The 13,868-nt window shown below is 38.0% G+C and overlaps 1 long non-coding RNA gene across 1 annotated transcript; it reads left to right on the forward strand.

The window, feature by feature from the left end:
* The first annotated feature begins 5,203 nt into the window (after nucleotides 1-5,203).
* Nucleotides 5,204-12,571, forward strand: LOC114031481. The gene is made up of 3 exons (XR_003567741.1): nucleotides 5,204-5,350; nucleotides 8,916-8,969; nucleotides 12,110-12,571. It is a non-coding gene; the product is annotated as an uncharacterized LOC114031481 (long non-coding RNA).
* The last annotated feature ends 1,297 nt before the right edge of the window (nucleotides 12,572-13,868 follow it).

A 13,868-nucleotide genomic window follows, 5' to 3' on the forward strand; every position in this document is an offset into this window, starting at 1 on the left:
AGAGGGAGATTGTATCCAAAGAAAATGTTTGAAACAGAGGGGAAAGCCTTCACTTAATTTTTTTCCACCTGCTGATTTATCAAAAAGATGTTTTACTGGTGACATTGAAGCATCCCACTGGCACAATGCTTTTGGTTTTGGTTTGGTTTGGTTTGGTTTCTGATAGGGGCTTTGTATTCTACTTTGCTATCCTGAATGATGACTTAGCTCAATTAAACAAGCATTTATTGAGCACCTAAACTGTGCTGGGGAGCCAAAGATGAATCAATAACAATTTGGTTCCTTGACTTAGAATGGTTATAGGAATGACAGGATGCATCCTCCCGGAGGGCCAGTCGAATATTTCCTCTGGCAATTATTTTAGCATTTCTTTATTGTCCCATAATGCCAAAAGGAGATCAAATAAAAATGACTTTTCATTCGATCAACCCTTATAAGGTACCTACTTTGTGCACTGCGCCGTATTAGGGGCTCTTGGAAACACAGAATACATACTCAATTATGGTTTATCAAGCACACATGCTGTGTAGAACATGGTGTCCTAACACAACCAGGAAGCAACCGAACTGGGTCAATTTCCTTTTAGGGTTTACCATTTCCCTCTTCTTTATAAGTTAAGTCAGTCAGCCAATTGGCAACCTTCACAACATCTCTATCCTAGATGAAAGTATTCTCTCCTTTGCCCCATCACATTCTACCTGGTTGCACAGTGACTAAAGCACAGAACATAGAGTCAGGAAGACCTGAGTTTGAATCTTGCCTCAGATACTCCCTAACTGTGTGCCTTGTTTCCTCATCTGTCAAATGGGTATAATAATAGCACCTATCTCACCAGGTAATTGAGAGGATCAAATGAATTAACATATGAAAAGTATTTCGCCAACCTTAAAGCGTTACATAAATATTAGTTATTATTATATTTGAGTGTGCATAGGTTATATCATCTCTAGCAGAATTAAGGTCTGTAAGGGCAGAATTTGAATAAATTTTATATTTCTTTCCCTAATGCGTAGCATGGCATATAGTACATGGAGTAATGTATGGAAAGGTTCAGGGAGGACTAGCACCTCTGTTGTGAGGGCTTGACAAATCCTTTTCAGGGCCACTCATCCACCATCTTCAGTCACATCCTACCTGTAGCTCCAAGAAGCTGTAGTATGTAGCTGTGGCCACACCTCAGTAAACTGCCTCAGCAGATGGGCTAAACCATGTCGAGGGTAACCAACAGGCCACATATATGTCAGTGAGTTAGAGAGATGTCTACCCCAATTGTATAAAGGTGGGTTGATGAGAACAATTTGTTCCAACAGACCATGAAGGTGAATGAAGCAGGCACTGTGGAGCACATAGAGTTTGGTCAGGTATTGAAGATGCCAAGGTCATCTACTATATCCTGAGCCATCATTGGTTATTTTGACTTTTGTCCTGCCACTGGACTTCAATGACTCAGGAAGAGAGATTGAGGATGACAACTTCATGTTAACTCTGCCTCAGTTAAATCCAATTCATGAACAATCAAGACATCGTCTGTGATGTCATTGGTCCTCTTCAAAAACATAGGACCAACAACACCAACACCAACATGGAGTAATGGAAAGAGGGCTGGACTTGGAGTCTGAGAACACAGATTAAATTCCATTACTGCTACTCGCTGTGTGACTCTGAATGCATCATTCTTCCTCTCTAGGTCTAATCTATTTCAACGATAAACTGAAAAGACTGGATTCACTAGATCATCTCTAAAATTTCTTTCTAGCTCCAAATCCTATTATTTATCTAGGAGCTACTAAAAAAATAAATAAATAAAAGTGAAATGTACTGGAGGAGCTCGTGATTTCAAGAAACTATACAGTTAATCCATTGTTTAAAAACAAAGTCTTTTTGTAAGGTCAGTGATTAGACACCTAATTGAATAGAATTTAATAGAAATTTAATTGAATAGCATAGTACCTGGTATATAGTAGGAGCTTAATAAATGTATGGTGAATTAAATCAGTTTTTCCTACTTAAGTTGAATTCTTTAGAGTAATGATGAATCTTGAATAATTGAATATATCGAAGTTGTCCAAAAAATGAGACACAACTCCACATGCACAAAATTTACCAAGGCCCAGTCAATGGCTCATTTATTATGAGCATTTTGTGATAGAATGAAATTCCAAGACAAAACAAGGATTTGGATAATCATCAGGAATTGGACATCATTGAATTTAACCTGTACCCCTGTTATAAAAAGCTCAGAGCTCTGTGGGATGCAAGCAGGCATTAATGATAAAATGTCTATCACTCAATTAGAGTCATTGCAGTGCTCTTTACTTGTGCAACATCAAATGATACTAGAATCTTCATTAATTCCAACAGTGACAAGGTTGGTGCTGGGTGAAGCCTGTGTATTGAACTGCACAGCTGACTGCATTCGTTTGTCTAGGACAGCATGCATGTCTCATCCGTCCTATTTTACTTTAGACGAGGATATGGGCAATGAGAGGCTATGACAACCTAGCAGTTCCATATAATAATTATTGTGCAGATTTTTTTCTGAAAGAGAAATTGCTACTCAGCTTAAATGAAAGCTGAGTGGGGCACTTAAAATCACTACTTTCTGTTTCTATCAGACCAGCAGTAATCAAATTTTACAATAATGAAGATCTTTGGTAAAAATCCAAGAAGGCCAAAGTTTCTAATTATGGCTACACACATAGCATATTTCAATATCAATGGATGTGTCACATCCATCCACGGGAATATATCTTCAAAGGGTACAGATTACATGCCTTCTTATTCTGTGAAATTTTTGTTTCTATACCCTCCTGTAAGTCCTTCACTGTCAGCCCACTCATTGTGTTAAAGGCCTTGCTCTGGATGTCTTGATATTGTGTGAATACTGAAGCATCACAGATGGCTTCTCAAGTACAATTCCTTATTCTTAAAATGTTGCAAGATCCACCATGATCTTGTTCTTTGGGTGACTATAATTTAAACTCTAAGAGACTGTGGTATCTCATGACTTATAGCCCCACAACATCACCCAAAGAAACTTGAAGTTAAGAAGACCTGAGGTCATTAAAATACTTGATTGATTTCTCCAAAACAATCTATCACACTTCCTTTTTTCTAGGCCCAATTCATTGTTCATCAATTGTGCCAAATCAAGATATGCAAGATATTCAAGATTAATTCTAGGGGTTGTGCATCCCACTGCATATAATAGTTTGGACAATAGACATTCATCATTCACTTTATTGTATTAAAGTCCAAAAACAGTGTGGTCTTCTAAATGAGATTCATAATTACTCTAAAGAATTCAACTTAAGTAGGAAAAACCAATTTAATTCATCATATATTTATTAAGCTTCTACTACATACCAGGTACTATGCTAGGTGCTAAGAATACAAAGACAAAAGTGACACAGTTTCTATCCTGAGGCAGCTTATACTTGTTTTCCCCTAGTAGAATGTGAGCTCCTTGAGGCCAAGGACTGACTCATTTTCTGTTGCTGTCTTCCTAGCACCTTTATGCCTTATTTTATGTTAACAATTAGTTTTGACATGTTATCTCTGCTCCATCTTTCAAGGAATATTGTGTGATTTTGACTTATGCCATATTACACGTTTTTCTACAGGAGAACCTTTAAAACTGGCTAATGAGATGACTGCTCCATGATTTTATTGGACTGACAATGAAGCATGTATCTTAATTCTTGGCAGGGATTATAGGTGCAGGATGAAGGCTATATTTTCAGATGATAGCCAATGTGTTGATTTGTTTTGTTTGACAATACTTATTATATTGGAGGGGTTATTGGGGACAGAGAGATGGAGGGGCAGGAGGAAATATCAGGAAGAGACACTGATGTGAAAAAGAGAGCATTAATAAAAAAAACTTTTAAAAGGAAAACTTTTTCTACTGAATCATATGGCATTTTGAAAATAGGAAACAATAAACACAATAGATTCTTGTATTATCTGCACTTTTAGTCAATTGGGCAACTGGAAAGATCCATTTGGTTATAAAATAAATATTGTTTTAAGAGCTTGCTTGTTTCCTTCTTAACCCTTTAAAGCAATATCCAGAATGCCTCTGGAAATTATGCTTATAAAGATTTTATGGAGATGAGGAAATAGGCATATGTGAAGACAACTATTGATAATTTCTTGATTACTTTTTTGTAACAAAAAATCATTGTCATTGTTTAATATAGCAATGATACTGAATTATTAATCAAAGTAACCATTCTCTGCTTGTAAAATACTGAAATTCTGAAAGAAAAAATAATAGGAGACTTCAGTACCTATTACTATACTTATGAGCTTGAGGTATGGATGAAGTTATGTCCGCTAGCATACCAGGAGAGAGTTTGTCACTTTTCAGTGCCAGGTACATCAAAGACATTAGCTCTGAAAGAAACTTAAGACAAAAAAAACCCCCCAAACCTGGCACCCTCTGCTTTCAGTTGATGGTGTTTAGGATTGATAGGAACTCAATGAAAATCAAACATTAGTAGTTTGGTTCATTTCTTCTCTATGATTCCTGGAGGGTAATCCATCCTATACAATAAAAACACATACCAGGAAGCATCTCCACCTTTGAAGCACAATTAAGCAGTTAAAAAAAAAAAAAGTCTAGGCAAGGGCTGTCAAATAAATATAAGAGAAGGAAAGAAGAGTCCAGTTGGCTAAATTCATTTCCCTTTTTTGATACTTGAGATGCAGAATTTCATTTCCCCAAATCAGATATGGAAGCTACCAACCCAATCATTTCTCAGGAGCAGCTGTGGAACAGAACCCTGAAGTTTGGGTCCAAGTATCCCCAAAACATTGGTGACTGTTAATGATCCCAGTAAAGATACTAGTTTCTTCCTTGCAAAGATGAAGGGCCCATGAATAGACCTCCTTATGAATGAAAAAGCAAATGTATTTATTTGGACAGGGAAGCACATCCATGTGTATAATTATTATGTGTGTGCTCTCAGTATGTATAAAGAGCATATGTAGACATTTTTATTATATGTACAACATTGCCTGTCAGCTACACTATAAACCTACAGAGGAAGTGAATCTAGTCTTGCTGATTACATCATTTCCACTATATCCCAATTCCTTTATCTGAGCACCCAGACATCCATTGGTGTCTGGTTTAGATAGAAAGGAAGGAGCTGGCTCCGGTTAGTCCTTTCTCTTAGGCTTCTCAACACTACCATGGGCTCCTGGGGTCACCTCCCCCTCAGCCTAGCTGGCGAAGCTTTCACTGGAACTTGAGGGTTCTGAGGCTCCAATTGGTTGGTGAGTGGCATCCTCCTCCTTAAGCAATGAAAGATGAACTGAGGTTGACAGGATCTCCAGAGATAAGGTGGGTTCATTAGTTATGGGCAAAGAGACTTGAATAATGGCAAGAGTATAGGTTTCCTGTCCCCATACAGTATAAATTAGTTACCCAAAAAAGTCAGCAAAATATGTATTATTGATGGTGTTTGCCATACTGGAGATAAAGAGAAAGCTTTATCTGGAACAAAAGATAATGATAAATGGCTTTTATTAAATCAATAGATCAATTCAAAGTCAATAAGTTAAGGAATCCAGAGGTCTCTCAAAGCAGGATACTGCCAAAGTGACTCCAAAGGTCAACTCTTAGTGGAAACTAGAGCTCAAGAAGAATTTCAAGACTGTTAATGAACAAAAGAACAATTAGACATATCTTTTTCTTCTCTCACCACCCCTATTTTAAATACATGATAGAAACAGATTTTAGCTTAACTCTTCGGTACCCTAGGAATAAGAATTCTCACTTTAGGCCTTCATCCATTACCTCCTTCCTATGCATTGCCTACAGACATGTCCAGGTCTCCCCCCTGGGGAGACAAAAACAACAACAACAACAACAAAGAAACCCTACAACACAACCAAAAACAAAAACAAAAATAAAAAAATTCACTCTAAGCTGTCTGTACTCACCATCCCCTCAAGCTATTTCCTCTTTCCATAACCAAACTCACAATTATCTATGCTTGTTGCCTCAGTTTACTCACTTCCTGCTCACTTCTCAACTCTTAGCAATCTGGTTTCTGACTCCACCACTTAAAGGTAACAACTACCTCTGCTCTGCTAAATAGAATGGCTTTTTTTTTTTCAGTTTTCACCTGCCTGGTTTCCAATGTATTGCTAAATCCTGCCCATTTCTACTTCTTGCATCCCACCCCTTCTCCCTACCCACATAGTCACCATCTTAGTAAAGGTACTCACCACTTCTCACCTGAACTATTTCAATTGCCTCTTAATTGGTCTGCAGGCCTCAAGTGTCTCCCCATTCCAATCCACCCTACATACAACTGCTAAGTGTTCACTTTTAAGCACTGACCTTGTAACTCCCTTACTCAACAAACTCCAATATCTCATTATTGTCTCTAGGATAAAATATCAACCCCTCGGTTTGACTGCTAAAAACCTTAATCACCAGGCCCAACCTACCCTTCCAGATTTATTACACATTACTCCTCTTTCCATACTCTATCGTCAAGCCAAACTGGCCTTCTTGCCTTTCTTTACCTGTGACATAACATCTTTCATCTCTGTGCCTTTTGCATTGACCATCCCCCATGCCTACAATAGTCTTCCTTCCTCAGTCCTGCATCTTAGAATCTTTTACTTCCTTTAGGACTCAAGTTAAACACTACCTTCTTCATGAAACCTTTCCTGATGTCCCCAGCTGTTAGAATCCTGCCCAAAGTACCTTCAATTTATTTTGTATACATTCTATACATTCTTACATTTTAGAAATTGTTTCACTTGGTAGAATAGAAACTCTTTTCGGGCAGGAACTCTGTCACTTTAGCATTTGTATCCCTGGAACCTAATGCAATGGCAGGAACATTGTGGGTACTTAAGAAAGGCTTGTTGATTGATTGATGTCTTCAATGTTCCAGTAAAACTGACCCACTAGCTGTTCTCTGAACTTGCATCATCTTCTGTTTCTGTCCCCTTATGCCTAAAAATCTTCTTCCTTTTTCTCTGATATTTTGCTTCCTTCAAGGGCCAAGTCAGGTTCTGTCCATGATGTGAAGCCAGTCATAATGTTTTCTCTCTCTTCTCAAGTTAGCATGTATTTAGTTATCTGTGTATATGTTCATAGAATCATAGATTTAGAGTTGAACCCTGTTAGGTGCAAAGAATTGGATACAAAATATATGCCTATCAATTGGTGAAGGTCTAAAAAAATATGACAGATAAATGTAATGAAATATTACTGGACTGTGAGAAATGGTGAATATGAAGAAGATAGAGAGGTATGGGAAAGAACTTTTTTCCCTTATAAAGGGAAAAAGGCAGAACCTGGAAAAAATGCTAACAACAATACAAATGGAAAGAATGACAACAAAAACTGACATTGAAGACTGTAAGTATAACAACCAAGTGTGGCCCAAAGAAGAGACATCAGAATGCACTTCCCTCCCTCCTATGTAGAGGTAGAGACTATGGATGTCTACAAATACTGTTAGATTTGACTGACACAATCATTTTGTTAAAGTGCTTTCTTTTCCCCTTTCCTTTTTATTCTTTGTTATAAGGAGAAGCAGAAAGGAGTGTATATTGGGAATAAAATTGATGATAAAAATTTTTAAATGATGAATAAAGAAACATTTTATTAATTGTTTACTTTTCGCTAATTGTGGAGGATAAAAATACAAAAATGAGATGCCCTCCACCTTTTAAGAGCTTATATTCTAATGAGGGAGAAAACATATATAGGACAGCACATCTACAGGGAAGATGGAAAGGCCCAATGATCTGGAGTAGAGGTAGGGGAGCAGAGAGGCAGATGAGATAGCAAACCCTGGGTTTCCAGAGGAAGTGGTAGCTGGGCAGATGGTAAGAGCTGGAAGTCTAGAAGTTAAAATTTTTTAATTCTATCCTTTTACCACGACAGAAACTGCAGAAGGTCTAAGCTACTGCCTTCCCATTTAAGCTGAACCCACAACTGAGGCACTCTTTCAGTAGTTCCATTCAATGACCACAGCTGTTTCCCTCTGGGAACTAGCAATAGTTCTGACAACAATAAATATCTGCTAGAGCCCCAGCATCGAAATCTCAATCTTTGCTACTCACTTACAATAGTCTACAATGAAGTAGAGAAGACAAGGCATACATACTTTACCCCCAGGCCTTTTGGACAACTACTCTTACTCCCAAGCCAAGAGTGTGACCTCTAATAATAAAAATTCTGGTAGTTAATATTTATATAGTGCTTTAAGGTTTGCAAAACATTTTACAGATAGTATCACATTTTGTCCTCACAACAATCCTGTGTGGTAGATGCTATTATTATTCCCATTTTATATATGAGGAAAATGAGACATGGAGTAAAGTTAAATGACTTCACTAGGGTCACACTATTAAGATAGAAAGCGTGTTCCCCTCTGGAGAACAAAAGATTCTTGAATAGTGGCTGGCTTTACCAAGCATAAGCTGTGCTCAGGAATGTCAAAAGCTTTTCCAATATAGTTACAGAAATAATGGATAAAAAAGAACATTGTAGATATTACATCTTATACCTCCGTAAAGCCTCTCATAATGTGTCTTATGAATCTTTATTTGCACAGTTAGTTCAAATTGGCTTGGATAAGTCACAGGCTTGTGGATAAGCTACTCTGAATAACTCGTTGGTAAGATAGTTATGTGGACTGCTAACAAGCTGACAGAGCAGGAACCAAAGATGATAATGTGTGGGAACATTTCCTGCCAGGAGAAATTTCTATCAGAGTGTCACAGGGGTTAGTATTGGGTTCAGGTAGCTTTATTAAAAATATAAAATATTATCAGGCTACACAGACGCTTTTTTTTTTTGTCACTTCACTAACCATGTAGGAGGTGTTATTTTCATAGTAAAATGAACAAAACCAAAATTTTTTTTTCATTGGCAGCATTAGCTGAGCATCCACTGTATTGAGTCTCACACCAAGTTCTACAGAGAAGTGGTAAGTGATATTATGCCTGACCTCCAGAGCATATAGTTGAATGGAGAAAGATAGAGTAAATATAATTTTTCAGAATGCTTCTGTAGTGGATAATTTCTCTGATTATTAGTAAATGTGAACATTTTCCAGGCCATTATGGTTCATTTGTATTTCTTATGTTGAAAACTGTTTCTATCCTTTGCCAATTGTCTATTAAGGGATGAGTTAATTTGTTTCATAATATTTCTCATATCTGTCTTCTTCTTCATTCTCACTGCTCTTACCCCAGTTTAGAAGCTCATTCTCACCTAGACTAACAATAATTGTAATAGCTTTCTACTAGTTTTCCCCACCTCCAGTCCCTCCCCCTTCCACTGTACCTTACATACTCAGAATTATCTTCTTTTAGCTTACCTTGCAAAGAACCTTTCTGTGGCTCCTCATATCCTTGAGAATAAAACAAAACCTCTCAGAATCAAATGCAAACTTTTCCACCCTGTAACTTCATCCTAAATCTCTAGCCTTGTCTTCTATTACTCCCCTTTACACAGACAATCACATTCCTCCACCAAGTAACCTATTTTTGAATCTTACCCATCCTTCAAGGCCCAAATAAAATACCATTTCCTTCCCTGGTCCTCCTCAAATAACTTCCTCTCTGCTTCCATAATACTTTATGATTCTCTTCAGGTCCTTATCTCTTTCTACTTTGTATTCTAATGCGGTGATGTCATCAACATAGGAATAGCACATCTTTCACTAACATAGATCATAGCTTCCTCAAACACTTGATAACATAAATAGGTTTCAAGAATTGTTGTGGCCATCACCTGTGGCCAACCTGGTGAAGGGACTCTAAATCAATTGGCTTACAAGCAATAGAAATGGAGACTGTAGCTGGGCCCATACTTAAAGCCTTTCCAGATTAGCAGGAAGGACTTACTAGGACTTGTATACTGCCGTGAAGAAATGGGCCTCAACTCTAGATCAAAGTGAGGCTGAAATCAAACTTTGGCAGACTTCAGTTCTTTATTGTGTTATTTGTGTGCCTACTTTACCTACTAGATTGTAAGCTCTTTGAGGGCAAGGACCATCTTTGTATCCTGCCTACACTTGTATACAGTAGCTACTAGATAAATGTTGAATAGAACTAAATCATCCATCTACTGCTGGCCTGGCATCATAGTGCTTCCCCCATCCCTCTGTTTCCATATGGTTTTCTTTGGTCCGGAAAGAAGCTGTATTCTGTATTTCTTTCAATCTTCCATGATGGAGAATTCATAGGGAGGTAACAATGAAAGAAAGTTAGGTGAATAAATTTGAGAGAAGGCTCCATTCCATACCCAAAGGACAAGAGAGGCTGGGAATAAAGGACCCTGTTGTGTTGGCTGAGAAGAGAAAAATGAAAATAAATCTGCTGTCACATGGCTTTTGCTCCTCTCGTCTTCCCCACCTCATATGACCTCACTCCCCACTTAGACCCCATCTGAAAAGTAGTGCTCAAAAGTCAGCAGATGCTGCTGTCAGTCATCAGCTGCACACCTCCTACCCTACCCTGAATAAACCCCAAAGGTATTATTACAGAGAAGCTTCAATTTTCCATTTGTTTTCCATTCACCTCACAGCCCACAACCAAAGAAAATCCCTAAGGTGATAAGGTGAGTGTCATCTTGAAGTTGAGGGGAATCCCTATATTTAGCTGATTTTTTAAAAAATCCTGTACACATCTAAAACAAAGAAATATAAAAAGGCATGATGACATATTCAAGGTTTTGTAATTTTATAATTATTAGAGATTACCAAAAGGATGAATGCATATCCTAAGACAGAATTACATTTTTAAAAATGCATTTCCATTATATATTAATAATAACTACTTTGTAGTCTAGTGATAAAGGTGCTAGATTTGGGGATGGGGGCCCTGGGTTCAAATCCCAGGTCTGTTATTTTTCATCTGTGTGATCTTGGGCAAGTTCCTTAATTTCTGTGGGCCTATTTTTTCATCTGTAAAATGAAGGGGTAAGGGCTGGACCAGATGACCTCTGAGGTCTCTTCTCATTCTAAATCTCTAATTCTATGACACACCTTTAGAAGGAGACCTACCATGTCTGTTTTCCATTTAATCCTTCATATCAATTTGTAGGAAAAGAAACACAGCCAACAACAGAGAAGTACTAATATCAGTGTATTGACTTCTAAGAACTAGTGGCCCTTTGGAGAGTAAAGAAAAAATCCTTCTTTGTATCTAAAATCTGCTGGGTGTTAATTTGACATGGCAATGAGATGAAAGTTAGGCTCATGCTAGCTTCCACATCAGAGGATTGGAATGCAGGCTACTTAGCATAGGAGTCAAACAATTCACTGGCAATAGATTGCTTTCCACTTGTAGATCTGCTAAATAAATAGAAAACTAATTAACAGTACGATATGGCAGATGTAGCAGGTTTGAATTTCATTAGAGCACTAGCTAAGAACTGAAGGCATCACAAAGTCATTTTATGTCCCACTGTCTGATGAATCTTTCATGTTTTCTTTTCTGGGGGACCGAACAACCACTACCCCTGCTTCTCTTTAAGCATTTCTGGTTTCTCTGTTATATTTTCACTTTGATTAAAAGGAAAGAAAAGGAGAGAGAAAGAAAAATATTAAGTTCCTGAAACTAGTCCAAGATAAAGAATTCCTCTGATTTTCCTGTCAAATTGTTTTGGCTCTGGAACAGCAGAGCAATATTTCCCTTTTGTTGCCTTTATGGATTTCTGTTAAACTATTTAAAGCTTTATTAAATAACTGTATTTTGTAAGGCTATTTGAAGGTCTCCTTAGTTTTCCCCACCTTCTTTGAAGAAAAATAACTATAGGTTATACCTAATTCACAACAGTAGGAAAGAATGGAAATTTATAGGAAAATAAATCCATGTCCAGAATTCTTAAAAATAGGTCGACATATTTGTTTTTAACTTAACTTTAAAAAATATTTTTAAAATGCTTAACTCCTTCCTTGTTTCTGAGTTGCATAATCCAAATTCTGCAGCATTAATTAACAATACAAGTAGTGTTTGGCCTAATCAAAAGAAAATAAAATAATTAGGTTACTTAGGAAGTAGGGGTCATTTGATTTTACTTTGTGTGGGTAATGAATGACACCAAGTTACTGTTTAACAGGAAGCTTTCACAGGACAGCTGGTGGCAAAACCCGTTGGAAATTCCTTAGCCAACACCTGACTGAAAACGATTCATCTCTATGGCTGCTGGTGCCTAGACCAAAGTCCTCATTTTTGACCAAGACAGATCACACTTTGGTAAAAATGGAAGAAGGAAGTATTTTTACCACTTTTTTAAAAAAATGGTTTACTGTGTGGATACTCACTGACTTAGTGAGTAAACAGAAAGGGGCCTATGTTTCCCATAGGTGTATTCCACAAGTGTAGAAAAAATACCAGTGACCCTTTTCTATCTTGCATATTTGGACCTCTGAACTTCTGCATATTTTGTCACACTTGACATAACTGTGTTCCAGATGAAAGAAGAACCTAGTCTTTCAAGTGGCCATTATGAAGCTAAGTACATAAATATGCATGAGAGGGCATTATTATCACAGGATGATACTTAAAAGGTTCGAGTGTCTCTTACTAAGACTTTTCATCTTGCAGTTTCATATCACCATGTCTATTTGTGCTTTGGAGGTTTTCCAGGTGATGGCCTGGGGGTAGGTGGGTGGGGATGGGGGGGGGAGATTCTTGTGCAGGATTCAAAAACAGGAATGATCCTTGAAGGTTTGTCTTTCCTTAAATCACTGCAAGGCCACAGGCAAGTGATGGAATTTTAGAGCTGCTTTAGAAGGAACCATTTTGCACAGAAATGAGGCCCAGATAAGGTCACACAGATAGTGAGTGGCAGAGTTATAACTAAGGCTCTAAGTCCAGGGTTCATTTCAATCAGCATGCCTCTTCCTCTCATAGGCAGAGGTATTGCCTAGAAGCCTCTCTGTACCTGATTTTGTGGCCCAGCCTCTGAAGATCCAAGAGAGGCCAAAATGGAAGTCAAATTAGTGAGGGGCTATAGTGCAACCTCCTCTCTTCACCAAAGTTCTGCTAATTTGGTGAAGGATATTTCCAGGGTATTATCTGAAAACACTTTGTGGGAGGAAGGCCAGCTGCGCTTACTTCAGCAAAACCTTTAAACTTGGAGGAAAGACTCACTTCCTGGAGACCAGTTTCTCAGTTTATTGAGAGTTAATTGCCCTTGTGACTCAACTCTTCATGGGAGAAGTGTAAAAGGAATGGTCTCTAGTCAGTTAAAGTTGATACCGTTATCAAATAATCTTTTTTCTCTCTCCATGTGTGTGAATGCACGCACATATGGATTTTGATGTAGTAAAGACTGAGCCAGTCTTGAGGTTAGGAACGCCTACCTCTGAGACTGGGTGACTAAAGTGACTAAAAGTCACTTAACCTATTAACACTCCAGGCAATTCTCTAAGACCAGACATTGCAAGCGAGCAGCTGGATCTGCTTCTGAGTGGGGAGTTTCCAAACTGGAGGTCAGTCAACAATCATTTATTATTAAGTACCTGCTCTGTGTGAGGCATTGTGCTAAGTTCCTCACACTGATGAAATCACAGGTCTGCCACCGAACTCCACCTCCACCAAAGTGCAAAGGACATTTCCAATAGCTTGGGAGGCTCCAGATGCCTTTGATTTTTGATTGAAAAAGTGGAAAGGGAATTCTTCTCAGATTTTTTACTTGAGGGCTCAACACTTCTAGCTAAATGAATGTGTAATACTTTGGTTGGAAGAGTGGAGGAAAAACCAAGAAAAGAGTGCTGGAACTCCTTGGACTAATGTAAAAATGAATTAGGAATTCTTCTATATTTCATTTGTGGGGCTTGCCCAAAATTCTGAGCATCCTCACACTATCCTCT

This window comes from Vombatus ursinus, unplaced genomic scaffold (assembly GCF_900497805.2).
Source record: "Vombatus ursinus unplaced genomic scaffold, bare-nosed wombat genome assembly UNPS02015175.1, whole genome shotgun sequence".
Lineage (NCBI taxonomy): Eukaryota > Metazoa > Chordata > Mammalia > Diprotodontia > Vombatidae > Vombatus > Vombatus ursinus.